General features: G+C 36.2%; 1 long non-coding RNA gene and 1 pseudogene across 3 annotated transcripts; both read left to right on the top strand.

The window, feature by feature from the left end:
* Positions 1-11,623: 11,623 nt before the first annotated feature.
* On the top strand, positions 11,624-13,387 carry LOC148652138 (uncharacterized). 2 transcript variants are annotated; one of them, XR_015925232.1, is made up of 3 exons: positions 11,624-11,772; positions 11,865-11,978; positions 12,722-13,387. It is a non-coding gene; the product is annotated as an uncharacterized LOC148652138 (long non-coding RNA). The 2 variants fall into 2 exon arrangements; XR_015925231.1 differs by having other exon boundaries at positions 12,094-13,387.
* Positions 13,388-14,994: 1,607 nt separating this feature from the next.
* Positions 14,995-22,605, top strand: LOC148652137 (cytochrome P450 2J4-like; annotated as a pseudogene). The gene is made up of 11 exons (XR_015925230.1): positions 14,995-15,289; positions 15,518-15,680; positions 15,962-16,111; positions 16,215-16,375; positions 16,699-16,858; positions 17,015-17,032; positions 18,421-18,428; positions 18,478-18,610; positions 19,352-19,542; positions 19,879-20,009; positions 20,568-22,605. The product of XR_015925230.1 is annotated as a cytochrome P450 2J4-like (transcript).
* The last annotated feature ends 5,176 nt before the right edge of the window (positions 22,606-27,781 follow it).

Raw genomic sequence — 27,781 nt, 5'->3', positions numbered from 1 at the left:
TTTGCTTAGAATGTTTCCAAGTTTTAAGCAGATGGTGATTTACACAGCTTTCAGGACTGTGGCATTAAAGGCACCAAGATTTGTCCACACTGACTGTAGAGAAAGGATTGTTTTTGTGGATTTCCAAAATAGTGGTGCAAAAATAGTAGGCTTTTTTCCGTTATCACTACTGTTAATATTCCGGAAATTTCAAAATTCCCAGTCTTCTATTTCACACGAAAAATTCAGATTCATGACATGTCTGTAACATTGGAATTTTAAATGAATAGAATTTAGAGCTTTTACAACCAAAATTGTTTCTTCTAACATAACAAGAAGAGAATAAACTTGATATCATGTAAACAAAGCAATTTTAAACAGAAAGAATACCTACAGTATATGCTAAGACATGGTAATACAATTGTGTTTTTTTACTTTTGCCATCCTTTCATTAGACTCTTGACATGCAGCATTCTACCCTTAAAATGGGCACTTCTTGATACTTCATTCATGTATCGCTGACTTTAATCGTTAAAATAATAATCAGGCAAAATGTGATGATTCCTTAAATTTGCAAACAAATTGTATTGCAGTTGTTTTACATTTCATACCACATTTTAATATCAATCTTGAGCACTGCTACTGTTTTAAAAAAACACTTTTCTCGTTTTTAATGGTATTTATTGTACAGTAGTAAACATGTAAACAGTTTTACAACAAACTGTAACAAACAGTTTTACAACAAAATATGTTTTTGAAAATTCAGAACTAGTGCAAAACATTGGGTCACGCCACCTTACCTCCCAAATTGATTATAACTTTACAAAATCGTCGATCTAAGAAGTGTACAGCTTTACAGTAATAACATTCATAAGTTAACATTTATAAGTTTACAAATTTAAGCTGTTAAGTGCAGAGTACAAGTTTGAAAGATGGGGAGGGTATAGTTTAAATTAACTGTTAGTCACAGTGGAATCAATTCACAGTTTATAGTTTTTTATGTCTATATGATTAATGATAAAAAAACTTTAATTTAATCAAATTGAAGTTTTTTGAGGAGTATAACTATTTGCCAGTTTCTCTTCTCTTGTTTTGCATAGCATCACCCTGGATCCTGAAATGTCCAAACGTTCCAATTGCAAAGCCAGACTAATTCAGGAGTCCCCATCATTCAAAATGTACTGTAATGGATAAGCTCTGCTTTCTGAAATAAACTGTGCAAAATCTTTTTTGATTGTTTTAACATTTAGTAACAAGTGAAAAATGTCAATAAATCATTTAACGTCTAGACTAAAAGACAATAAAATTAAGAAACTACTTCCTTGAAGCATCTTCAGACAAAACAAGTATAGAAACAAAAACATCTGACCATAACATTTTAAAAAATATAAAACTTGATGAATGCTTAAAATTTTATATTCCTGCAACTGAAAATGTCCCTGTTCCCAGTATCCTTTTTATATTTAAATTTTTATGCTTTTCAGAGTTTCATTTATATGGAACAGAACTACAGTATATTTTCCTATGGAACTATTATAAGTGGAGTGCTCTTGTACTGTATTTCTTTTTGAACATATTCTTAAGCAACTAATAACACATAAAGTACCATAACTAAATGTTATATCATCCATTAAAGCAATGCAAAGAGCTAAGCATTCTGTTTTTTTAAGTGGATGAAAAGAGCAAAGCAAATATTTTCTTTGCCATTTCACCTTGGGCAGAGGCCAGATTCTAAAAGAAAGAAGATTCATCCCTTGTGATTTGTAGAAGAATATTACTGATATTACAGAGAGAATAACCCCACACTAAATATCATACAATTTGTCCCACTGGTTGCCCCATTATTACAGTTCATTAATAATATCACTATCAGCTACAAAATTACTGTTGGTCCACCAACATACAGTACAGGCTTTAACTTGACAAACACTGAAAAAGTATATTGTCTCTATAATGTTTTGTCTTTTTCCAATTTTAAAAGCACAGCTTTAACTAGAAACTCAATATTTATCTTGCACAACAAACTGATTAGATCATTTAGGTTTATTGTCTTCAGCCTGGGATGATTTATCAGAAGTGTTCTGCACTGTACAGCAAAGAAAGAGCATGGTATTCTTAATCCTCCTTCAGAGGAAATACTTAGTCATATAACAGAGATCCCTGATGCTCCACAGCATCATTGTCACCTGGAATTAAATAGAAAATTTCCCAAATTCTAACTAGCTTTAGTTTTGTAGTTTAAAAAAATAAAATAAACAGAGTTTAACGACAGGAAATTGATTCCAGTTGTCAGATCACGTATACGCATACCTTAGCTTTGTGCAACAACCTGAAACTTTCAGGTACCATAAATAATATTATTTAGTTTGAAAAAGGTTCCTTTTTAATAAATTTAGGTTTCTGGTGTAGCAGCAAGGCTTATTAAAATACAGGAATTAAGTTTTCTGCTCCCTTGCCAGTCCCTCTCTCTTTCATCTCAGTGGTGCTTGATACAGAGAGGCCATTCCATTTCGTTCACAAGTAAGGTGTTTTTCTAGCTGAGTGTCCTGATAAGGAACAGCTACCCAATTCCTGAGATTCTCCAGCAACCTGAACAAATGGTTATCTGGCGCCTTTAAGTCTGAGATTCCAAGGGAGAGTCTGATTCAAAGTTTGTTTACAACTCTAAGGTCAGAGGGCATGGTTACTCATCATCAGCCAATCAGGAACTAGTAGGGTAGGTTAAACCCACGTGGGTCTCTGATACCCATGAAGCTTTCAACCAATGAACGACTTGCATTTCCTCCAGGTAAACAGGCAACACAGAGCGCCTGTACAACAGTTCCCAGGAGCAGGACATTCTCGCAGCGCGCCTGCTGGATATTCAGCCTCAGGGCTCCTCCTGAACATCCTCAGACTCAGCCTGGACCACCACATTATGGCCAGTGTGTCCGAGTGCCAGAACTTTCCTTTGTTGTAAGAGTCGAGGACGGAGGTTGCCAGTGCGTAACCAAAGGATCCACCCGAGGTTAGCATCAGCAGCAGGCCTCGTGAACAGGTTGGAACTGTGGACAGCTGAATCAGTATTCAGGACTATCGCTTCATCAGGAATGAACCGGTCTTCTTCCTGACCTGCTGGGACCCGCAGTCACTTTTCTCCTGTGCACAAACTTTGCTAGTTTCAGCCAACACTTACTAGCTGGTTTTCAGAGAGCATCAGCAGCGCATCGCCGCAGGAATTTCCACCACGTCGCAAGCCGCACCGAGCGCTGCCTGGCACAGGCAACCAGCCTGTCACTGCGTCTTTGTCTGCAGGAGATCTGACTCCACACAGATTGGATGAGAATTCAACATTCTGCATTACTGCTCGAGAATTCAATTGTTATCCCAACCAGTTGATATCAATTTAATTCCTATGAGTGATGTACTTGCTTTTGAGTATTTAGTGTAGAAGTTGTAACCAAGTTCATTTATGAAACGGTCTAAATGAATGATATACCGAACATGTGTCCCTCCTGGTATTTGTAACTCTTCGGGATTGAATATATACAATGGTGTGAAAAAGTGTTTGCCCCCTTCCTGATTTCTTTTTTTTGCATATTTGTCACACTGAAATGTTTCAGATCATCTAACAAATTGAAATATTAGACAAAGATAACACAAGTAAACACAAAATGCAGTTTTTAAATGAAGGTTTTTATTATTAAGGGAAAAGAAATCCAAACCTACATGGCCCTGTGTGAAAACGTGATTGCCCCCCCTGTTAAAACATAAATCAACTGTGGTTTATCACATCTTTGGAAAGCTGAGTTCAATTACTCTAGCCACACCCAGGCCTGATTACTGCCACACCTGTTCTCAATCAAGTAATCACTTAAATAGGACCTGCCTGACAAAGTGAAGTAGACCAAAAGATCCTCAAAAGCTAGACATCATGCTGCAATCCAAAGAAATTCAGGAACGAATGAGAAACAGAGTAATTGAGATTTATCAGTCTGGAAAAGGTTATAAAGCCATTTCTAAAGCTTTGGGACTCCAGCGAACCACAGTGAAAGCCATTATCCACAAATGGCGAAAACATGGAACAGTGGTGAACCTTCCCAGGAGTGGCCGGCCGACCAAAATTACCCCAAGAGCGCAGCGATGACTCAACCAAGAGGTCACAAAACAACAACATCCAAAGAACTGCAGGCTTCACTTGCCTCAGTTAAGGTCAGTGTTCATGACTCCACCATAAGAAAGAGACTGGGCAAAAATGGCCTGCATGGCAGAGTTCCAAGACGAAAACCACTGCTGAGCAAAAAAAACATAAAGGCTTGTCTCAGTTTTGCCAGAAAACATCTTGATGATCCCCACGACTTTTGGGAAAATACTCTGTGGACTGACGAGACAAAAGTTGAACTTTTTGGAAGGTGTGTGTCCCATTACACCTGGCGTAAAAGTAACACAGCATTTCAGAAAAGGAACATCATACCAACAGTAAAATATGGTGGTGGTAGTGTGATGGTCTGGGGCTGTTTTGCTGCTTCAGGACCTGGAAGACTTGCTGTGATAAATGGAACCATGAATTCTGCTGTCTACGAAAAAATCCTGAAGGAGAATGTCCGGCCATCTGTTCGTGACCTCAAGCTGAAGCGCACTTGGGTTCTGCAGCAGGACAATGATCCAAAATACACCAGCAAGTCCACCTCTGAATGGCTTAAGAACAACAAAATGAAGACTTTGGAGTGGCCTAGTCAAAGTCCTGACCTGAATCCGATTGAGATGTTGTGGCATGACCTTAAAAAAGCGGTTAAGGTTCGAAAACCCTTCAATGTGGCTGAATTACAACATTTCTGCAAAGATGAGTGGGCCAAAATTCCTCCATAGCGCAGTTAAAGACTCATTGCCAGTTATTGCAAATGCTTGATTGCAGTTGTTGCTGCTAAGGGTGGCCCAACCAGTTATTAGGTTTAGGGGGTAATCACTTTTTCACACAGGGCCATGTATGTTTGAATTTTTTTTTCCCTTAATAATAAAAACCTTCATTTAAAAACTAAATTTTGTGTTTACTTGTGTTATCTTTGTCTAATACTTCAATTTGTTAGATGATCTGAAACATTTCAGTGTGACAAACATACAAAAAAATAAGAAATCAGGAAGGCAAACACTTTTTCACACCACTGTACCTGTTGTATTCTGCTTACCCTCACGATAAGATCTGTTATGTTCATATGCACATTTTATGTATTAATAAATGTATTTCGTGTATTAGTACCCGTGTGTGCGTTGTTTGACTTTTCCCGCAAGGTTGGATTCTAATAGCCATCAGAAGGATCATTTTTGTGACTTCCTGGTACAATTAATAATTGTCCCAGTTATGCACAAACCCCTACATTTACTGGTGCCTCGTGAGAGGATACCTACACTGGTCTACTTGGATATGTGTTTAACCATTATGAAAGAAAATATGAACTTTGTTTAATTTATAGTTTTGTAGCGGCGAGGCTTATTAATAAGAAAGAATTAAGTGTTCTGAGTTTCCCAAATTAGGCCTCATCTCTCTGTTCATCTCTGTGGTGCAGCCACAGAGAAACTATTCATGCAGGCTGATTTAAGGTTTCCTTTGATAAGGTTTCCTAGGACAGCTCCCAAAGGGGGATGCACTTAGCTAAGCCTGGCTATCATGATCAATGGTCATCCATTGGCGCCTATCTGTCTAGGGAGTCCCAGATGGACATCTGGACTGCATTCCTAAGTGTCAGGAGTAAGTGACTCATATCTCACCTTGATCAACCAATCAGGGACTGGTAGGGCCAAGTAACCCATGTGGGACTCTGATGCCCATGGAACTTTCAGCCAATCAACGAGCTGAAGTTCCTCCAGGTAAAAACAGGCAACACAGAGAGCCTGGGAGATTCAGTAAGATTCAGAGGGGGATTCTGTGAGAATTCTGTGGACTTTTCTAAAGGGAATTCAAAGGAGAATTCCAGGGCAGGACGGCCCAGGAGCAGAAGGCTCCCAAGGGCAGGACATTCTTGCAGCGCGCCTCCTGACCATCCTGAGACTCAGCCCGGACAACCACGGAACGGCCAGTGTGTCCGAGTGCCAGAACTTTCCTTTGTTCTAAGAGTCTAGAGCGGAGGTTGCCAGAGAGTAACCAGAGGATCCACCCAAGGTTAGCACCAGCAGCAGGCCTCGTGAACAGGTCAGAACTGTGGACAGCTGAATCACTATTCAGAACTAGCTCTTCATCAGGAACGAACCGGTGCTCTTCCTGACTTGCTGGGACCCACAGTCATCTTTTCTCCTGTGCACAAACTTTGCTAGTTAAAGCCAACACTAACTAGCCGGTCAGTGAGCATCAGCAGCGTACCGTCGCAAGCTGCACAGCACAACCTGGCACCTAGCCAGAGAGCGCGGATTGGACAGCAACAAGCCTGCAACTGTTTCTTTGAGTCCGCAGGAGATCTGAATCCCCAGAGATTGGATGAGTATTCAACTTCAATGCATTACAGCTCGAGAATTCAATTGTTATCCCAACCAGTTGATATCAATTTAATTCCTAAGAGTTATGTACTTGTTTTGAGTATCCAATGTAAAAGTTATAACCAAGTGCATTTACGAAACGGTCTAAATGAATGATATACTGAACGTATGTCCTCTTGATATATGTAACACTTTGTAACTGACTGAATATATATCTTTTGTATTCTGATAACCCTCTCGATAAGATCTGTTAGGTTTATATGCATATTCTATGTATTAATAAATGTATCCTCGTGTATTAGTACCTGTGTGTGTGCGTTGTTTGAGCTATATCGCATGGTTGGATTCTAAAGCCATCAAAAGAATCAATTTTGTGATTTACTGCTACAATTAATAATTGTCCCAGTAAATGCCCAAACCCTACAGAACTGGTGCCTTCAGAGAGCACACTACGTTACATTTTGGCGTCCCTGTGCCGGCTATGGCAACATTACAGTTTTCTGACAGCAGTTTTTCTGAGAATTTTTCTTTGATTTTGTTGGCCCTAACTCCACATATCTTCAAAAATGCATGACATTTGAGAAAGAGACATTAACAGTACATAGTTTACATCAGCTGTTCTAACAAAGTGATGTCCACACATTCTGCCATACAATAAACTAAATGTGTCTGTTAAAAATTAATTTGACAGTGTAATAAATTAAATAAACCTGAAATAACCTGAAACAGCTTTTGGAAGGAATTCAGAAGAAAGAAAGAAAATAATCATTCAAAACCAATGACTTAAGTTAAATTTATTTAAGATTTCCGTCAGAACACTATACTTTCACCTTAATTTTTATTAAATAATACAGTTTGCTAATAGATAGCAGTAGCATTTAGTCACCTCAGTTCACTTAACACTATGAATGAACAGTACATGACAGTTCACACTAGTCACAACAAAACAAAAGAGAAATTTATGCAATTTCAATGCTCTGCACATCTTAATGCACTCAATGTAACCATGGCAGCAAGCAAGAATGGTAACATTTACACAGCATAGCAATTTTGCTGATTAAACAGAGATTTAAAATGTTTTAAAAACAGGGATAATTTATCAGATTCTACAAAACACAAACCCAATGACCCAGTTCCATTAAAAGAATATATTTGCTTCCTTATATTTTAAGTTCACTGCATTTTTTACTTTTCAATTAAAACTGTCTTACATAAAATCTGGCTGTAAATATATGGAATTAAATTATCACATGAAATAAAAATGGCAACATACTCAAAAACTACTAATGTAGGCAAAATACTTTTTAATGCCTACCTGGTACTTTCCTTCCCAAGTACCTTTAGCATACAACCTCAAACACCTAACCTTGGATAAGTGATCAGCATTATTGTACATAATACAGTACAAGCTCTGAAACAGGGTCATGTTTAAATTCATAATAAGAGTAAACAAATAAATGAAAATGTAATAATTAACAGTAAAGGCATAATGTAATGCAATAACAGTATGGGCCTAAAAAGAAAGAAATAGGCACCATATTTTTTAACAAATTCCATTTACTCTTAGTAAGAATGTAAATATATTATATTAATATATTTACATTAATTTACTTATACATAACTCAATTAAGAACAGATTTATTCAATAAAGATCATTTTTATTTTCCAGATATTTCAATATTCATACTTTGTTAAAAGACCATTTTATTATTTTAAAAAATAATACATTTAAACTCTGAGGGTTTTCCAATCACCTCTTGAATCAAAGTCTTGAAAAGAGAAACAATTTGGAATTAAGTTACTGCTGGAAGGTTTAGCTCTCTTGCGGGAGGCCTTGCTGGGTCGCAGAAGTTTAGACTTGCATTGCTTTTGAAAATAAAGTGTACTCAAATAACATTTACAAAGAAGAGCTCATGCAAAGTTTCCTTATAAGATCACAACACTGAACTGCGTGTCTACTATTCATAAGGACTTCAGTAAAATGCAATCTGAAATTTGAGAACAACAAGCCTTTTTTTTTCTAGGAACAAACTACTACAATTATTGTGTCATGCTAGGAAGACATTTACAATCCGCAGACTGGCTTTAGAGGTAGTTAATATTATGCTTTAAAATACAAATATTTGTGAAATATTTTGACATTTTACAGGTGCTGCACAATTATTATTTAAAATGTACCAACAGTTATTTATGAAGCTCTTACAATATTCCATCATACCCAGTCAACTGGTGACAAAGCTCAGGGGATTAGGTCTGTGCAACTCTGTCTGCAACTGGCTGCTGGACTTTCTTATCGAGAGACCACGGGTGGTGCGGATAGGCAATAAAACATCAACACCACTCACCCTGAGCACTGGAACCCCACAAGGCTGCTGTCTGAGTCCAAGGTTGTACTCCCTGTTCACTCACGACTGCACAGCAAGACACAGCAACAACCGCATCATTAAGTTTGCAGATGACACCACTATAATAGGACTGATCAGTGATGATGACGAGTCCACTTACAGGGATGAAGTCGTACAGCTGCTTAGGTGGTGTCATAGCAATAACCTGGACTTGAACGTAAAGAAAACGAAAGAGCTAATAGTGGAATTTCGGAGACACAGGCCACACACTCACAGCCCACTCAGTATTGATGGAACGGAAATGGAAACAGTCACCAGCTTTAGGTTTTTGGGAATTCACATCTCTAAAGATCTAACCTGGACTGTGAAGACTGACTCTATCATGAAGAAGGCTCAGCAGCGCCTTTATTTCTTGAGGTGTCTCAAGCGATGGGGGATGCCAATACATGTGTTGGTGAACTTCTACCGCTGCACCATCGAGAGCATCCTCACCAACGGGATCACCGTGTGGTATGGCAACACCTCTTCGCGAGAAAGAAAGGCACTGCAGAGAATGGTCAATATGGCCCAGAAGATCATCGGCTGCTGTCTCACCAAGATTATACAGCTCTATGAGGACCGCTGCTGTGGTAGAATTCTGGCCATCACAGAGGACAGTCACCACCCAGGGCATGAGCTCTTCACCCCACTGCCCTCAGGCAAGAGATATAAGAGCATACAGACACTTACCGCTAGATTCTTCAATAGCTTCTATCCACAAGGAGTGAGATTGGCGAACACATTTAGCCATCCCCCTCAGACCACACCTACACCATCACCATCTACCTCATTATGATTTCTTATTTATTGCACATCTCCAGTCATTGTTTACACGTCTGTATTGTTTACATTCAAACTGTCTACATGTTTACTTGTACATTGTCTACTGTTTGTTTGTATATTGTCTTGATGCACTGTTTGCACTTTGTTTTGTTTTTTACACTTGTTTTACAATCGAGAGACTTTCTGTAAGTAAGAATTCCATTGTACCAGTACCGGTTACATATGGCAATAAAGTTCAAGTTCAAGTTCAATAATGACCAGAAAAATACAGATTTAAAAGAGCAATAAAATCTGCCTAATCATTTCAGTGCATATGTTATTGATTGATATGTAGAATTGGTTAAACATTTTTGCATTTCAAAGTAACTCTGAAGAATGTATTGAGGCTGGTTTCTCCCTGATTCTTCTACTACTCTCTAGCCTGGATATGCACAGTATTTTATTTTACTATGCTCTGAATTGAATAACTATGAGTGGACAACTAAACCCTAGCAATTCTGGGATCAAATAAAATAATTGAGAATCAAAGAAGAATTGATATAACTTCTCTTTTTAAAACAGAATAATGTAAACAAATCATACTTTAAACTTCTGTGCTATTTCTAGAACTAAATGTAATGCAAAAAAACCACAAAGCACATTTTTATTTAAGAACAGGTATCCTCAAGACATGCAGATAAGTTTTAAAAAGTAATCCAATTGCATTTGAAACCATACACTGTGTGGAAGACCGAGTCAAAGGTCAAGACAGTGACTATGCGGGGGAAAGGTTTTTCTGTTGCACCTAAGACCACTGTCTTAGTTGCAAACTAAAGCCTTTGATTCCTCACACCCATTCAACCAGAGAGAAATTAAATAGATTGTAGGGTGCCAAATGGCATCTTCCTGTCCTGTTTGTTTGACTTCTGACACTGCCCCTTTCCCTGTATGTTTCTTTGATATGTTAAAGTCTTGCCTACTTTTAATGTATAAAAAGGAAAGTAACTTCAGTCCAGGGAGCATGTCTTGAGTGCTAGGGGAAACTCTTTCTCTGTGATATGCTCCCCTTCAGCTGATTGTATTAAAGATCTCTGTTTGACACTCTCCCAACCTGAGTGAAGACTGAGTTTTCTTCGACAACTGTTAACCAGCTGTAATTCCCCAATATACAAGAACAGTACAAAAATCAAAGTCATTGATGAGAGTCTTTAGCAACTCTACCAGCACTTACTGTAGTTGCTGGCTTGCTGATCAAAGATCTCATTCTGCTGCTCTTTATAGATCCCAAATATATATCTTTATAAATCTATTTTTAGAATCAGATTTCACAACATGAAACACAATTGTAATTGAAATCATGCAAGTAGTGTTCATTAAACATAAAACAATGTGTCTGTAGCCATATACTGTATTACTATCAATATGGGGACGAACTTTAACAAATAAACCCCAAAATTGTAGTTAAATCTTATTTTTGAGTTTTAATTCTTGGAAATTTCGAGAAACTCAAAACACATATAAATATAAAACACAGCAGATGCAACAGAACAGGAAAAAAAAACATTAAATTGACTTTGTGAAGGTATAATGAAATTGTGCATTAAAAGCTTCAGTGAGAAGAGAGGTCTTTAAAGGAATTAGTAGGATTACATTGAAAAATCTGTATTTCAATGGGATCTAAAGCAATTTAAGGAGGACAGGCTTTGCTTTTAGTGAGCACATGAGCCACACAATTCTGAAGATGCTGATGATACAGAAGTACAGTAGTTATATAACACACAGTAGTAATTACTGAGAGATGACTTAGGGATATTTTCACAATGTAAATGACTATTTTTAAAATCCTAATGGCACCTTTGAAATCTGAGAGAGTCAAAAATATGGTTGAATCTATTACAATCGTATTGTATATGGATTTCGGTGAAGTACAAAACAGTAATTTAACATAGAATCAAAGTCAAAAGGAAGTCCTCTCAAAAATGTCTGCTGGTCTGAGAAGCATGACCTAAAGTCTTGAAATCCAATTGAAAAATGTCTTGAGTTATGTGGGCGTGGTCACGACATGGGGAGTTATTCTTAAACGCATCGGTTTGACAGGCTTGTAGCTGGGTCCCTGGAGCTGTCAGACACCCCAGCCGTTGTTGATGGCTATGAAGATGGCTTCTTTGTGTGGTGAAACACTGCGTTGCAAAGTGAAGAGGTAGGCTGCTAAAATATTTTTTCTGATCGTGGAATTGTTGTTTCAATCTCCGCTTAGCTTATGTCATTTTAAACACTTGATCTTCTTTTTAGCAAAACCCGACACCGCCCTCTGCACCGTGTGACAGCGGCTGTCACGTGAGTTCGGTCCGGAAGTCTAGTGATGAAGAACCGCCAGGGACTGGTGCCGAAACACCGCTACAAATGGTAAATATTAACGAAAAACCCTAATACAAAAGAGGCGTTAAATGGTAGATGTTTTAGGTACAAAGTGTGTCTATGTATTTTGTTAAGCCTTCCTTTTCTTTTTTTCCTTTAATAGAATATCGAAGAGGTCGACGCATCAATCTTCAAACTACCAACGCGTTTGAATGTTCCATGTCTATGCATGTGTGTTTGTCAAAATGTTAGTGATGCTGATGCACAACCAGGTTTACCTAACGATGTCCCTATTACACGGGATGTTATGCCCCAGGTTGTGAAGGCTGTAGTTTGTTGCATCTTCAAACACTGTTTAAAGGGGGTTCTGGTTGATGAATATCCGGCCTGTTTGATTGACACCCGGTCAACAGGGTCACACTTGTCTGGTTGTCGGCTACACAGATGGGTTTGATGTGATATTTTCCGCGTTAGAAATTTATAAGTCTCTCAGTTTAGCCCGAATTGTATAGACTGTTCTGTACATCGCCAGGTGTCTGGGTTCATATACCATTACAAATGACACCGAGCAGAGTATAAAACGCTTGATGAAAAACATAATTGACGACTGCTCGCCATACGAGCATGTAGGCTCCATACTTGAACAGATAGATGAAAAATTAGTAGATGTGACTTTTGATGTATTGCAAAAGAAACATTATTCTTATTTGTACAGATGCAAAAAAGATCTATGTAAAACCAGGGCTGTGAAATACAAGCCATGTGAATAGAGCTTTCACTCTGTTTTACAGACGCGGGTGTGCCATCATCCGAAGAATGAAGAATTTTGAATGTATACGTCTGAATTCTTACAAAGAGTACTTTACACACTTCTTTCTACAAAGCTTGATATGAAAAACAAAGAGTCTAAAAAAGGACTAATGTCCTTAAATTTGTTAAAGAGATAGAAGTGTATGTCAAGAACATGAGTGAAATTACTGCGGATCTGATCTTTTCAGATCAGAAACGGAAGCCTGGTGGATTCTGCAGTGTGTATTCCAAAATACAACGTGTTTTGCACAGAACATGTGGTAACACAATCCCACTGATAACTCAGGCAAATGTTTTTGCTCTGCTAGATCGAATCGCCCAGTGTGGTTCACATGGTTTTGGACATGGTGAGCGGAAGGATATTCTGAATGCTTTTTCAGATGCCTCAAAGTTCCTAAGCAATGTTGGGGTGATAGTTACATGTACCGGACTAATTTTCCGCACCAACATTTAATTTTTGATTGCAAACAGGAGCCTGTAACGTGTGTGTACTGCGCTGTTTCTGTGTTTGAAAACACATTGTTGAAATAAAGTGGTTCACATTTCACATGCTTGCAAACAGGAGTCTGTAACGTTTGCAAAAAGTGTGTACTGTGATGTTTCGGTGTTTGAAAACCTATTGATGAAATAAAGTAGTTCACATTTCACTATTTTCCCTACGAGTTCTTTCCGTGAGACTTTATGCAATGTGTGTGTGTGTGTGTTCTTACACACCCTTGATGTTTTTTGAGACTTGCTGTCTGGGTCAACCACTCAGCCACCCGGCTGGGACTGGTGCCGCTCACACCCCAGGATCTCTCACCACCGTAACTCCCCAATTCCCTAGGGTAATAATACAGAGCGCTCAACCCCGCGGAAGACATAATCGCCTTCCAACTCTAACACGCTTTCACGCACTTGTTTATAAATCGAGGGGTGCGGTGGCCGGTGCTTTTGGACCCTGAGGCGCAGGCCCGACCGGCTGGGGGAAGGCGGGACATCCAACCCTTAATGACACATCATTGGCTCGTAAGGGGGCGGGACACGCACGCATAACAACACACCATTGGATGACAAGGGGACGGGACATCCACCCACTTTGACGAAACTTTGACGAAAGGTGTCGCTTTATACTACTACCGAGTAATAAAACCATAATTGTGTAGCACAAAAGCATTTGGTTTGATCAGGGTTCGAATAACAGCTGAGTGAGAGTTTATTTTAAACAAGGACAACTATTAAAATAAAGCAAAGGGCTTAAACTAAGTCAACTGAAAAAAGCACGCAAATTGTTTTCTATTATCAGTGTTGCAAAGGCCAATGTTTTCAGTATGAATATGTCTTTTAAAATTTAGAAATATGAGACAGAGTAAGAATGAGGTGAATTAAGTTTGCTCACTAATAGTGTTTTGTATAAAGCACTTTTCTTCTTTCAGTAAGATTTACTTACAGATATACTGTAAATAGTTCAACTTACTCAGTGCTGGAAAAATGTGTCTTTATTAATTACTTCTTGGAAACTTTTAACTTGCTTGTACTGTGAAAAGACAATTTTAGGGAAACATTTTAACATCTGAACCACCTTGGTGACATTCAGCAATGTTTTTACAATGGATCAAACACTGCTTTTTTCTGCTCTTTTCTTTTAAAATTTTCACCGAGCTTGACTCTCAATGTGTTACATAACCTTGTCACCTGTGCTAAATCAATCTGGCTTTCACTTATGAAGTGATTTTGTGATTACGCCATCAGAGTCATGGTGTGTATCATGATCTTCAGTAAATGATTAATCAAAATGACTCCAGAAACATTTAATCATGTTCAAGTTCCATATGTCAGATTTTCTAAATATTCACATGCATAAATCAGATTATGATTATTTGAATGAAAAAGTTATTTTAATGCTTGATACTAATCATGATCATGTTGAACATTAAAAATGTAAAACTGGAGAATTTATTTCTGATTGTGCTGTAATGTGGTCATATATAACACGAGGCCATATGATTTTCTCCTTTCTTTTCAAATGACAAATGAAATGTTCACCTTAATATATTCTCAGCAGTATTTATTTGTTCTTCACACAAAAACACTTTTATAAAGGCAAAACCATATTTTTTCGTAATCTGACACTTGAACTAATTTAACTATACACACAGCATACTTTTACCCATTTAATTGTTTTACCTTTGGCAGAAAAAAAACAACCCTGTCCAAAGTGGCTTATTATGTACAACGTACATATTTCTTCCTGTTCAAAGTTCATTGAACTGCAGTACAAAACAGTAATCCAACAGGGTTTCAGAAAAGAAAATTAGATATTTGTTTTACACTACGAAGTTTTGTTACGAGGACCTGCTCAGCTCACAACTTCTAAGATGTCATTGTATTCTTTTACTGAATGCCTGGACGCCCAAGGTATTCTGATTTTCCTCTTGCTATTTCTGCTGATAACCGACATTGTCAAGAACAAGAAACCCAAGAACTTCCCTCCTGGACACTGGGGGCTACCCTTCGTGGGAAACGTCTTTAATATCGACTTTAAACAGCCCCATATTTCCATGGGAAAGGTCAGTGTTACTGCGCTATTCTTATTTTAATCTTATCCTCCTGAGATTGTGGTTCAAAATAACTTTTGAAAGTTTTGTGCTGAAAAGATTTACATATTGTATTATTTAATATTACATTTTTTTTAAAAAGTATATATTTTCTACAATAGTGTTTTATATTTTGATGTTGATACCTGTTCTAAACCTAAAACAAAGTGGTGAAAATGCTGAATGTCATTTTTTCCAAAGCTGGCAGAAATCTATGGTAAAGTTTATAGCCTGAGGCTTGGAAGAGATAAAGCTGTGTTTGTGACGGGCTATAAGATGGTGAAGGAGGCTCTGATCAATCAGGCAGAGACCTTTGCGGCTCGACCCCCAAGTCCAACAATGGAGAGACTTTACAGCAACTATGGTGAGAATTTCTATTCCATATTATTGAAATCTTTTCATATGACATTGCTAAATTCAACAGAGAATTACTAGTTACATCTTATTTGAGCCATGCGATTTTTTAACATTCTTAAAATCTATACACATTTCAGTTATATTAAATATACTATTGAAATGATTCATAATACATATTTTCTAATACTTTAAAAGGCATTTTAAAAAGTTACATTCTTTTTTTTTCAGAGATACAGAATGTACAGAACCTTTATTTTTAGTGTCTTTTTTTTTCTTCCCTGCCCACAGGTTTGTTCTTTAGCAATGGATATCTGTGGAAGAAACAGAGAAGATTTGCTTTTTCCACCTTGCGGAACTTTGGGCTGGGTAGGAAGACTCTGCAGCCAGTGATTTCTGAGGAGAGTAGGTTTCTCCAGCAGGCTATAGAAGATGAGCAAGGTAATCACAGGAGCTCATGTCCTGAACACAGCTAATAAGTATACTGTACATTGCTCATTAGAAGCAGGGAACAGACTCAATTATGCTCTTGTTTTGCACTTAGGTAAACCTTTCAATCCCCACTTTCTTCTGAACAATGCTGTTTCAAACATCATCTGCTCCATGGTATTTGGACGCAGATTTGATTACAGTGACAATCGCTTCCAGAGGCTTCTGCACTTATTGTCAGAAACTAGACATTTGTAATGGACGATATGGCCACAGGTAGAGAATATTTTCTTACAATTCTCATATGCAGTTAAAACAAAAATAAACTATACACAACTATTTAGGATCACATCATCTTTAATAGTGATGATGATTGGTGGTGTGATGGTGATGACTTACAAAGGCATGATGCTCATTTAGAAATTTGTTCCATTATTGAGTGAATACTAGTTACATGAACAATGTTGTGCTCATGCAGAAATAATTACATTATTCCTCTCAGCTGTGTATCAGCCTGCTTAAATTTAAGAGAATATAAAACATATAAATAAGAAGAGTAATGGAGCTGAAATATCCTTAATCTCTCATTTTGGCTTTAGCTATATGAAGTCTTCCCTGTGATATTGAAGTATTTACCAGGACCACACAATAGGATCTTTAAGAACTATGAAGAACTTGAAGCCTTTGTGGGGGAAGAAGTTGAGAGGCACAAGGAAGATTGGGACCCATCAGCACCCAGAGACTACATTGACAGCTACTGTACTTAGCAGAGATACAAAAGGTAATTGTTTCAAAATCAAATCTGAGCAATCCGAGTTTCTGCATGGGCCACTGTTACAAACCCACAATTCCTACTCAAGCATCTACACTAAGTGGCATCCTGTCATTTGCACCACCATCTTGAGTGTGTGGGAGTGTGTAGTCTGCAGGAAAGCACCCCAATGCACCATCACCACCCTTCACTGGACAGAAGTCCTGAGCCTTCTTAACTTAACAGTACAAGACCTTTGATAGCTCATGTCCTTAACACAACTACAGAGTAAAGCATTTTCAGTAGCGAACGGACTCAATCATGCACTTGTATTTCTGTCCTCAGTTAAACCTCATAATACTGTTTCCAGCATTATCTGTACATCAATCCATGTTACACAATGAGGATAAGTTAGTAAAAGCTTTAGGGTTGAATAATTTAATCTACCCAATCAGAGGAGATAGTGCTAAATTTGTACACGCTTTTGGTATAGAAAATTAAGTTACTGCACTCAGAATGATTGGGTTGAGCAGATTATTGTAAAACTCCATTTTGATTCTTTTTTTACCTACAATATATCCACCTCACCTGGTATAAATATATCTGAACAAGGCCCTGGTCTGTGCTCCGTGTTTTGAGATGTCTGTATAACCTTAAGTAAGTGACAAGACCAAGGTACTATAAGGTTATTGTTACAAATAGAGGGTTACGAAAATGGAGAATAAGCAGGAATTCACTGAGCGGACTAGTCAATAAGTAGTAAAATAAATATTCATAACCCCAACTTGTAAATGATTTCTGACAGAATATACCCAAGCAGTTGGTATACTCAGAGGGATGTGAATTCTGCGTTCTCTGGCACAGCTTTGGTGAAAACAATAAGAATTCAGGCACACATGGTTAAATATTTATTAACAATGACAATACAAATACTACACTACACACAACATACAACACACAAGCTACTATATATACAGCATGTATAGACAAGGCATTCCAGAGACCTAACGTCCTGACCTCTCTGAAAACCCAAGACTGCTGCCAAGTATATGACTCTTAAATAATGCCTACAGAGGCCAAAAAGCAAACAGAAGCAATACAATCTGCAGTTACTGTAAATCTCTCTCTCTCTGCAAACCCAGATGCTAGTAAATGAATAGCAGACTATCTCCCTAAAACAAGCTTTACATACCAAGGTTCCGATACTTAGCTCCAATCAAGATTTGTTTGGATGATCATGAAGCAGGGGCTCTCACTTGGCGTAAGCGTCAAGTTCCAACTCTTCCACACTCCCCTCTGTCTTATGGTCTGAATTTCTTTCTCTTCTTTTTTAACTCCTCATCTGATGGTATCAGGTGTGTTTCTGGACTGTTGATTGAACAATCATTTTACCCACAACTTAATTAAGGTAAAACAAGGCAAACCATGATGTGGTTTGATCATAGACTTTCGACCTTCTACATGTCAGCAAACAGCCCCTTTGCTTTGAAGCTGGAAATGTTACACACTTTATCTAAACTCTTAGAGACACTTCCTAGTCACCTATACCTGTAACAATATCAAAGGACAGAACCTATTGTTATTAGATGCAACAATTTGCTTATCTTCTACCTGTCAGAATAAAGAGGACACTGACGCAGGATTCCATGAGAAGAACCTGGTCTTGTGCACTTTGGACCTGTTTATAGCTGGAACTGTGACCACCTCTTCCTCTCTACACTGGGCTCTCCTCTACATGATCAAACATCCAGAGATACAGAGTTAGTAACTGCATGAAACTGAAGAAGTATTACTAAAATTATTTATAGACACTGTGGGTGGAATGTCAAAGTGGTGTACTACTAACATTTAAAATGTATATTAAACCTAAGAAATATACAGGAAAAAAACAGCTCCATTATTCCAAATTCCAAATTCTACATTTTGACCCCCATTGCATTAACAACATGTTCATGTAACATTTGATGACTGCCTATGGATTTTTTAACTGTTGAAGCTGCCTCCTGAAGGTAACTGAAGTGTGTAAACCAGATCAATTTGCTTTGTGCTAACATTTTTAAACATGCCCTGACCATGCCATATAATTCATGTAATTATTGTCACAGAAATTTCTGAAAACTATAGTTACTATTCTATGACAAATACCAAATAAATTATCTCCATTTTTTGGGGATAACACAGAATGTGCTGTATATGTGATGTCCTAGTTGAACACTTTCTTTTGTCACCAGCATTCATGTGAATGTAATGTGTATGGCAGCATATAGAATCAAAGTATCTGAAATAAACTTTTTAATATACTGTATACTGTATAGATTATATTCATCATGCAGAGTTTCTTTCTGGGGGCACTAAAATCAATTAAAAAGTATACATTCCAATTGTAATACACTGTTTTTAAACTACTGTACATCTGTGTTGTTTTTACCCTTCATTTGAGAGGCATAATAAGTGCTTTGTGATGAAGCATGTAATGCCATATCTTGCCTTGCCTCTCTCAGAGAAAGTCCAGGCTGAGATAGAGAGTGTGCTGGGACAGGGACGGCAGCCCTCCATGACAGACAAGCCTAACATGCCCTACACTGATGCTGTTATCCATGAAATCCAGAGGATAAGCAATATTGTTCCTCCAAGGATGACTCCAAGGATGACTACTAAAGATACAACACTGGGGGGACATTTTCTTCCAAAGGTAAATCTAAAAAATGTGCAATAGCTGAAATTTTGAATGTATGTTATTTTATAATGGACAGGAGCTGAAATAAATTCATTTCTCACTCATACGGCAAAAAGGTATTTGGAATGGAATCCAAGTGTTGTCTTAGATCTAAATTATAAGCAAATCTCATTTATATTTCTTTCAATCTTTATTTAATATGAGTGTAAAAACATGATATTTCCATATATTATTCTTATAGTTTATACTGTTGATTTTAGCCTAGTGGTATAACTTTTAAAAAATTGCGTTTTATAAATCCCTTTTGAAGAGAATATGACAGCACTGCCAGTGGAAATGTTTATTTTGTAGGGTACACCAGTGATGACAAACCTGACCTCAGTGCTGTTTGACAAGACTGAATGGCAGACACCAGACTCCTTCAATCCCGGGCATTTCTTGGACTCTGAAGGGACGAGAAGGTTTTCTTCCATTTTCAGCAGGTACAACTACAATCACAAATCAAGGTCATGCTTAATATTTTCATTTACTATACTTCTGCTACTGGTTACAAAAAACAAGTTAAAAAATATAGAAGAATAATATTAACACATGGGACATACTGTTCAGTATATTGATATAAGATGTAATGGATCTAACACTACTTATTGGAATAAGGAAAGAAAACATCTGACTCTTCACACTTAAACTCCGTTATAATGTTAAGCTTTTAGTAACATTCCCATTTAGTTTTTTTTTCTCTGAGAAAAAGAATGTAAATACAATTATTTTTTCATGTTTTTATTTCTCCATTTTGGAGAACACATTCCTCTGCCACCTGTTTCTGTCAAAGCAGTTTGCTGTATAGCATTCTGCAAGTCCCCTGTGGCTCACAGGAGTGTGATCACTGAATATAGGAGCGGTGTTTCTCCCACTGACATCCCTGTAGGGTGAGCCACAGAATCGCATGTGCCAGTAAAGTAAGACCAGGATAAAAAAGGTCAAGGAAGGAGGATGTGGTTTATAAACTCAAACTTTGTGATATCGCTCATTTCTTTTAGGAAAGAGGGTGTGTCTGGGAGAGCAGCTGGCCCGGATGGAGCTGTTCCTGGTCTTCACTTCCTCTTTGCAGAACTTCACATTCAAAGCCCCTGAAGGGGAAGATCCCAGTGTGGAATTTCAATTAGGGGGCATCCTAACTCCTCGGCCTTTCAAGATCTGTGCCATTCCACGCTGACATCCACATCAGTGTCTTAAATCTAAAGAACACTAGAGGGCAGGACATTTAGATTTTAGAGGACAATTTGACTGAAAAGTAAAAGCCAGAACTTCAGAACTGTGCTTTTACATACAGTACATTCCATGTGAGATCCCAGTCTTGTAATTGAATAAACAGCATGCTAAAATTTGCTTAGAATGTTTCCAAGTTTTAAGCAGATGGTGATTTACACAGCTTTCAGGACTGTGGCATTAAAGGCACCAGGATTTGTCCACACTGACTGTAGAGAAAGGACTGTTTTTGTGGATTTCCAAAATAGTGGTGCAAAAATAGTAGGCTTTTTTCCGTTGTCACTACTGTTAATATTCTGGAAATTTCAAAATTCCCAGTCTTCTATTTCACACGAAAAATTCAGATTCATGACATGTCTGTAACATTGGAATTTTAAATGAATAGAATTTAGAGCTTTTACAACCAAAATTGTTTCTTCTAACATAACAAGAAGAGAATAAACTTGATATTATGTAAACAAAGCAATTTTAAACAGAAAGAATACCTACAGTATATGCTAAGACATGGTAATACAATTGTGTTTTTTGACTTTTGCCATCCTTTCATTAGACTCTCGACATGCAGCATTCTACCCTTAAAATGGGCACTTCTTGATACTTCATTCATGCATCGCTGACTTTAATCGTTAAAATAATAATCAGGCAAAATGTGATGATTCCTTAAATTTGCAAACAAATTGTATTGCAGTTGTTTTACATTTCATACCACATTTTAAAATTAATCTTGAGCACTGCTACTGTATTAAAAAAAAACACTCTTTTCTGGTTTTAATGGTATTTATTGTACAGTAGTAAAGATAACAAACAGTTTTACAACAAAATACGTTTTTGAAAATTCAGAACTAGTGCAAAAAATTGGGTCACACCACCTTACCTCCAACATTGTTTATAACTTTACAAAATCATTGATCTAAGAAGTGTACAGCTTTACAGTAATAAAATTCATAAGATAACATTTATAAGTTTACAAATTTAAGCTGTTAAGTGCAGAGTACAAGTTTGAAAGATGGGGAGGTTACAGTTAAAATTAACTGTTAGTCACAGTGGAATCAATTCACAGTTTATTGTTTTTTATGTCTATATGATTAATGATCAAAAAAACATTAATTTAATTAAAGTGAAGTTCTTTAAGGAGTATAGCTATTTGCCAGTTTCTCTTCTCTTGTTTTGCATAGCATCACCCTGGATCCAGAAATGTCCAAACGTTCCAATTGGAAAGCCAGACTAATTCAGGAGTCCCCATCATTCAAAATGTACTCTTTAAAACAATCCCTAATCCTCCAAATTGTCTTGGAGCCAGTACAAGAGCCCTCCACTTCCAACAGAACTTTACAGAATGGATCTAGGATGGATAGGCTCTGCTTTCTAAAATAAACTGTGCAAAATCTTTTTTGATTGTTTTAACATTTAGTAACAAGTGAAAAATATCAATAAATCATTTAACGTCTAGACTAAAAGACATAATTAAACTAAGAAACTACTTCCTTGAAGCATCTTCAGACAAAACAAGTATAGAAACAAAAACATCTGACCATAACATTTAAAAAAATATAAAACTTGATGAATGCTTAAAATTTATATTCCTGCAGTTGGAAATTTCCCAGTTCCCAGTATCCTTTTTACATTTAAATTTTTATGCTTTTCAGAATTTCATTTATATGGAACAGATCTATATTTTCCTATGGAACTATTATAAGTGGAGTGCTCTTGTACTGTATTTCTTTTTGAACATATTCTTAAGCAACTAATAGCACATAAAGCACCATAACTAAATATTATATCATCCATTAAAGCAATGCAAAGAGCTAAGCATTCTGTTTTTTTAAAGTGGATGAAAAGAGCAAAGCAAATATTTTCTTTGCCATTTCACCTTGGGCAGAGGCCAGATTCTAAAAGAAAGAAGATTTATCCCTTGTGATTTGTAGAAGAATATCACTGATATTACAGAGAGAATAAAATATCACACTAAATATCATACACTTTGTCCCACTGGTTGCCCCATTATTACAGTTCATTTATAATATCACTATCAGATACAAAATTAGGCCCACCAACATACAGGCTTAAACTTGACAAACACTGAAAAAATATATTGTCTCTACAATGTTTTGTATTTTTCCAATTTTAAAAGCACAGCTTTAGCTAGAAACTCAATATTTATCTTGCACAACAAACTGATTAGATCATTTTAGTTTATTGTCTTCAGCCTGGGATGATTTATCAGAAGTGTTCTGCACTGTACAGCAAAGAGAGAGCATGGTATTCTTAATCCTCCTTCAGAGGAAATACTTAGTCATATAACAGAGATCCCCAATGCTCCACAGCATCATTGTCAACTGGAATTAAACAGAACATTTCCCAAATTCTGAGTAACTAACTTTTTAATTAATTTAGGTTTCTGGTCTACTTGAATTTGTGTTTAACCATTATGAAAGAAAATATTAACTTTGTCTAGTTTATGGTTTTAGAAAAAGACATTAACAGTACACAGTGTACATCAGCTGTTCTAACAAAGTGATGTCCACACATTCTACCATACAATAAACTAAACGTGTCTGTTAAAAATTAATTTGACAGTGTATTCAAGGAAACCTGAAATAAATGCAATTTGATCCTATAGCTAAAAATAGCTTTTGGAAGGAATTCACAAGAAAATAATCATTCAAAACCAATGACTAAGTAACATTTATTTCAGATTTCCATCAGAACACTATACTTTCACCTTAATTTTTATTAAATAATACAGTTTGCTAATAGATAGCAGTAGCATTTAGTCACCTCAGTTCACTTAACATTATGAATGAACAGTACATGACAGTTCACACTAGTCACAACGAAACAAAAGAGAAATGTATGCGATTTCAATGCTCTGCACATCTTAATGCACTCAATGTAACCATGGCAGCAAGCAATAATGGTAACATTTACACAGCATAGCAATTTTGCTGATTAAACAGAGATTTAAAATGTTTTAAAAACAGGGATAATTTATCAGATTCTACAAAACACAAACCCAATATTTACATTAATTTACTTATACATAACTCAATTAAGAACAGATTTATTCAATAAAGATCATTTTTATTTTCCAGATATTTCAAAATTCATACTTTATTAAAAGACAATTTTATTATTTTAAAAAATAATACATTTAAACTCTGAGGGTTTTCCAATCAGCTCTTGAATCAAAGTCTTGAAAAGAGAAACAATTTGGAATTAAGTTACTGCTGGAAGGTTTAGCTCTCTTGCAGGAGGCCTTGCTGGGTCGCAGAAGTTTAGACTTGCATTGCTTTTGAAAATAAAGTGTACTCAAATAACATTTACAAAGAAGAGTTCAAAGCAAAGTTTCCTTACAAGATCACAACACTGAACTGCGTGTCTACTACTCAAAAGGACTTCAGTAAAATGCAATCTGAAATTTGAGAACAAGCAGCCTTTTTTTTTCTTTTAACAAACTACTACAACTATTGTGTCATGCTAGGAAGACATTTACAATCCACAGACTGGCTTTAGAGGTAGTTATTTCACAATAATACAAATATTTGAGAAATATTTTGACATTTTACAGGTGCTGCACAATTATTATTTAAAATGTACCAACAGTTATTTATGAAGCTCTTACAATAATGACCAGAAAAATACAGATTTAAAAGAGCAATAAAATCTGCTTAATCATTCAGTGCATATGTTAATGATTGATATGTAGAATTAAACATTTGCTTTTACATTTCAAAGTAACTCTGAAGAATGTATTGAGGTTGGTTTCTCCCTGATTCTTCTACTACTCTCTAGCCTGGATATGCACAGTATTTTATTTTACTATGCTCTGAATTGAATAACTATGAGTGAACAACTAAACCCTAGCAATTCTGGGATCAAATAAAATAATTGAGAATCAAAGAAGAATTGATATAACTTCTCTTTTTAAAACAGAATAATGTAAACAAATCATACTTTAAACTTCTGTGCTATTTCTAGAACAAAACTAAATATAATGCCAAAAAAAAACACAAAGCACATTTTTATTTAAGAGTAATCTTAAATAATCCAATTGTATTTGAAACCATACACTGTGTGGAAGACCGAGTCAAAAGGTCAAGACAGTGACTATGCGCGGGAAAGGTTTTTCTGTTGCACCTAAGACCACTGTCTTAGTTGCAAACTAAAGCCTGTGATTCCTCACACCCATTCAACCAGAGAGAAATGAAATAGATTGTAGGGTGCCAAATGGCATCTTCCTGTCCTGTTTGTTTGACTTCTGACACTGCTCTTTTCCCTGTATGTTCCTTTGGTATGTTAAAGTCTTGCCTACTTTTAATGTATAAAAAGGAAAGTGTAACTTCAGTCCAGGAAGCATGTCTTGAGTGCTAGGGGAAACCCTTTCTCTGTGATATGCTCCCCTTCAGCTGATTGTATTAAAGATCTCTGTTTGACAATCTCCCAACCTGAGCGAAGACTGAGTTTTCTTCGACAACTGTTAACCAGCTGTGATTTCCCAATGTGCTATTTCTAGAACAAAACTAAATGCAATGCAAAAAAACCCACAAAGCACATTTTTATTCAAGAACAGGTATCCTCAAGATAAGTAGATACGTTTTAAAAAGTAATCCAATTGCATTTGAAACCATACACTGTTAACCAGCTGTGATTCCCCAATATACAAGAATAGTACGAAAGTCACAGATGAGACTCTTCAGCAACTCAACCAGCATTTACTGTAGTTGATGGCTTGCTGTTCAAAGATCGCATTCTGCTGCTCTTTATAGATCCCAAATATATATCTTTATAAATCTATTTTTAGAATCAGATTTCACAACATGCAACACAACTGTAATTGAAATCATGCAAGTAGTGTTCATTAAAAATAAAACAATGTGTCTGCAGCCATATATTACTATCAATATGGGGACGAACTTTAACAAATAAACCCCAAAATTGTAGTTAAATCTTATTTCTGAGTTTTAATTCTTGGAGATTTAGAGAAACTCAAAACACATATAAATATAAAATACAGCAGATGCAACAGAACAGGAAAAAAAAAAACATTAAATTGACTTTGTGAAGGTATAACGAAATTGTGCATTAAAAGCTTCAGTGAGAAGAGAGGTCTTTAAAGAAATTAGTAGGAGTACATTGAAAACTCTGTATTTCAATGGGGTCTAAAGCAATTTAAGGAGGACAGGCTTTGCTTTTAGTAAGCACACGAGCCACACAATTCTGAAGATGCTGAAGATACAGTAGTACAGTAGTTATATAACACACAAAAGTAATTACTGAGAGATGACTTAGGGATATTTTCGCAACGTAAATGACTATTTTTAAAATCCTAATGACAACTTTGAAATCTGAGAGAGTCAAAAATATGGTTTACCATTACTATTACCACATTGTATGTGGATTTTGGTGGAGTACAAAACAGTAATTTAACATAGAATCAAAGTCAAAAGGAAGTCCTCTTAAAAATGTCTGCTTGTCTAAGAAGCATGACCTAAAGTCTTGAAATCCTATGTACTTTACACATAATAAGCAGGTAATCGCATTGTTCCAAATCTCCAAGTGTATGAAAAGTAATTTTTCATTTTTTTAAAAAAAGGAAGAGGGTCCTGGTTTATTCTGAAACCTTGAAAAATCACATTTCAAGTGAAGTGAAGAGTGTACTGTATAGTGTTACAGAAATACAAATAGAAAATGAAAAGTAAATTATTTACAGTACATTATACTGACAACTGCAAAATCAAATATCTAACACCTAGAATGCTTGAGATTAGGTTTAATTCCTTTTTAATGGTACATCTTAGAATCAGGTAGTTAAAAGTAAGCTTCCAATATGTCCCTAGAATTTACTATATTAGTCGACAGGCCAAATACTAAATAGGACAAAATAAAGAATGTTTGTGGATTGGCTAAATTGACTGTATGTTTAGCTGTAAACTTTGCTGGTATTCTTTGTTTTTTATTTTGCTGGTGATCATAGAAATTAGAATAAAAATACTGATATCCTCAAATCAAATCTGGAGTATTGTCAAATATAAAAATTGACATTTTTCCTATTGCATTAAAAATAGATAATTCAATATTGGGTTTCTGTGTGCAATTAAAATTAGGTCACCTGCTCATTATATTTCTCATTTGTGTTAATGGAACTCTAGTGGCACCTAAAGGATTCTAACAGTAATGTTTCAATGCCTTTTAAGAGTGCTATATTTTGATTTGCTTCTCTCATCCTTATCCGACAGGATCTTGAGAATCTATTTGTGAAGACACTCAATTTTAACTAAGATTAAATCATTAAAATGTTAGAGAGGAAAACGATAAAGAACTAAAATAAGCATACATGTACATTTTTATTATTGAAATGCAAGAAATCCATGTCAAATAAAAAATGTAACATTATTTTTTGTAATTTGCTTAATCAGAAATTAAACTTAATGTTAAATCCTTATCACATTTTAACACTTCACTAACAATAGTTTTATATCTGAAACAAATTCAGAAAGCTTAACTTTATTTATGTACAAATATATATGGGTATGAATTTGAATATAGCTAAAATAGAGGAATTCATAAAAATGGATATACTGTATCGAAAGTTTTTTTAAAGTGAAGAACACAGTTTGTGGACGTACAGTAACTACCAATGGAATGCAAAGAGGCTGTGAGAAAATCACAAACCACTGCAAGAATTTTGATAAAGCACAAAAGTTTTTAAACTCTTGCATGGAAGTTCCATTCTTGGTTTGTATTCAGTGTGACTAACGAAAAAATATTTCTACCTATCTCTTATAAGCTATTACATAACACTTTAGAAGAAAGACCTCTGATTGTTTTAACAGACCATGCAGCAGTCAAGAAACATCACATATACATACAAAATAAGTCAATTAATGTTGAAATTACATTTAAGCACCTTGGTTCCGTCAGCAAAAAAATATTTGTGTCGACCATACAAGGCCAGACGATGTAATGTCAGTAACATAGCAATGAT

Source organism: Lepisosteus platostomus, chromosome 11 (assembly GCF_059453375.1).
Source record: "Lepisosteus platostomus isolate fLepPlt1 chromosome 11, fLepPlt1.hap1, whole genome shotgun sequence".
In the NCBI taxonomy this organism is placed as follows: domain Eukaryota; kingdom Metazoa; phylum Chordata; class Actinopteri; order Semionotiformes; family Lepisosteidae; genus Lepisosteus; species Lepisosteus platostomus.
This window is presented reverse-complemented; position numbering and strand designations above follow the sequence as displayed.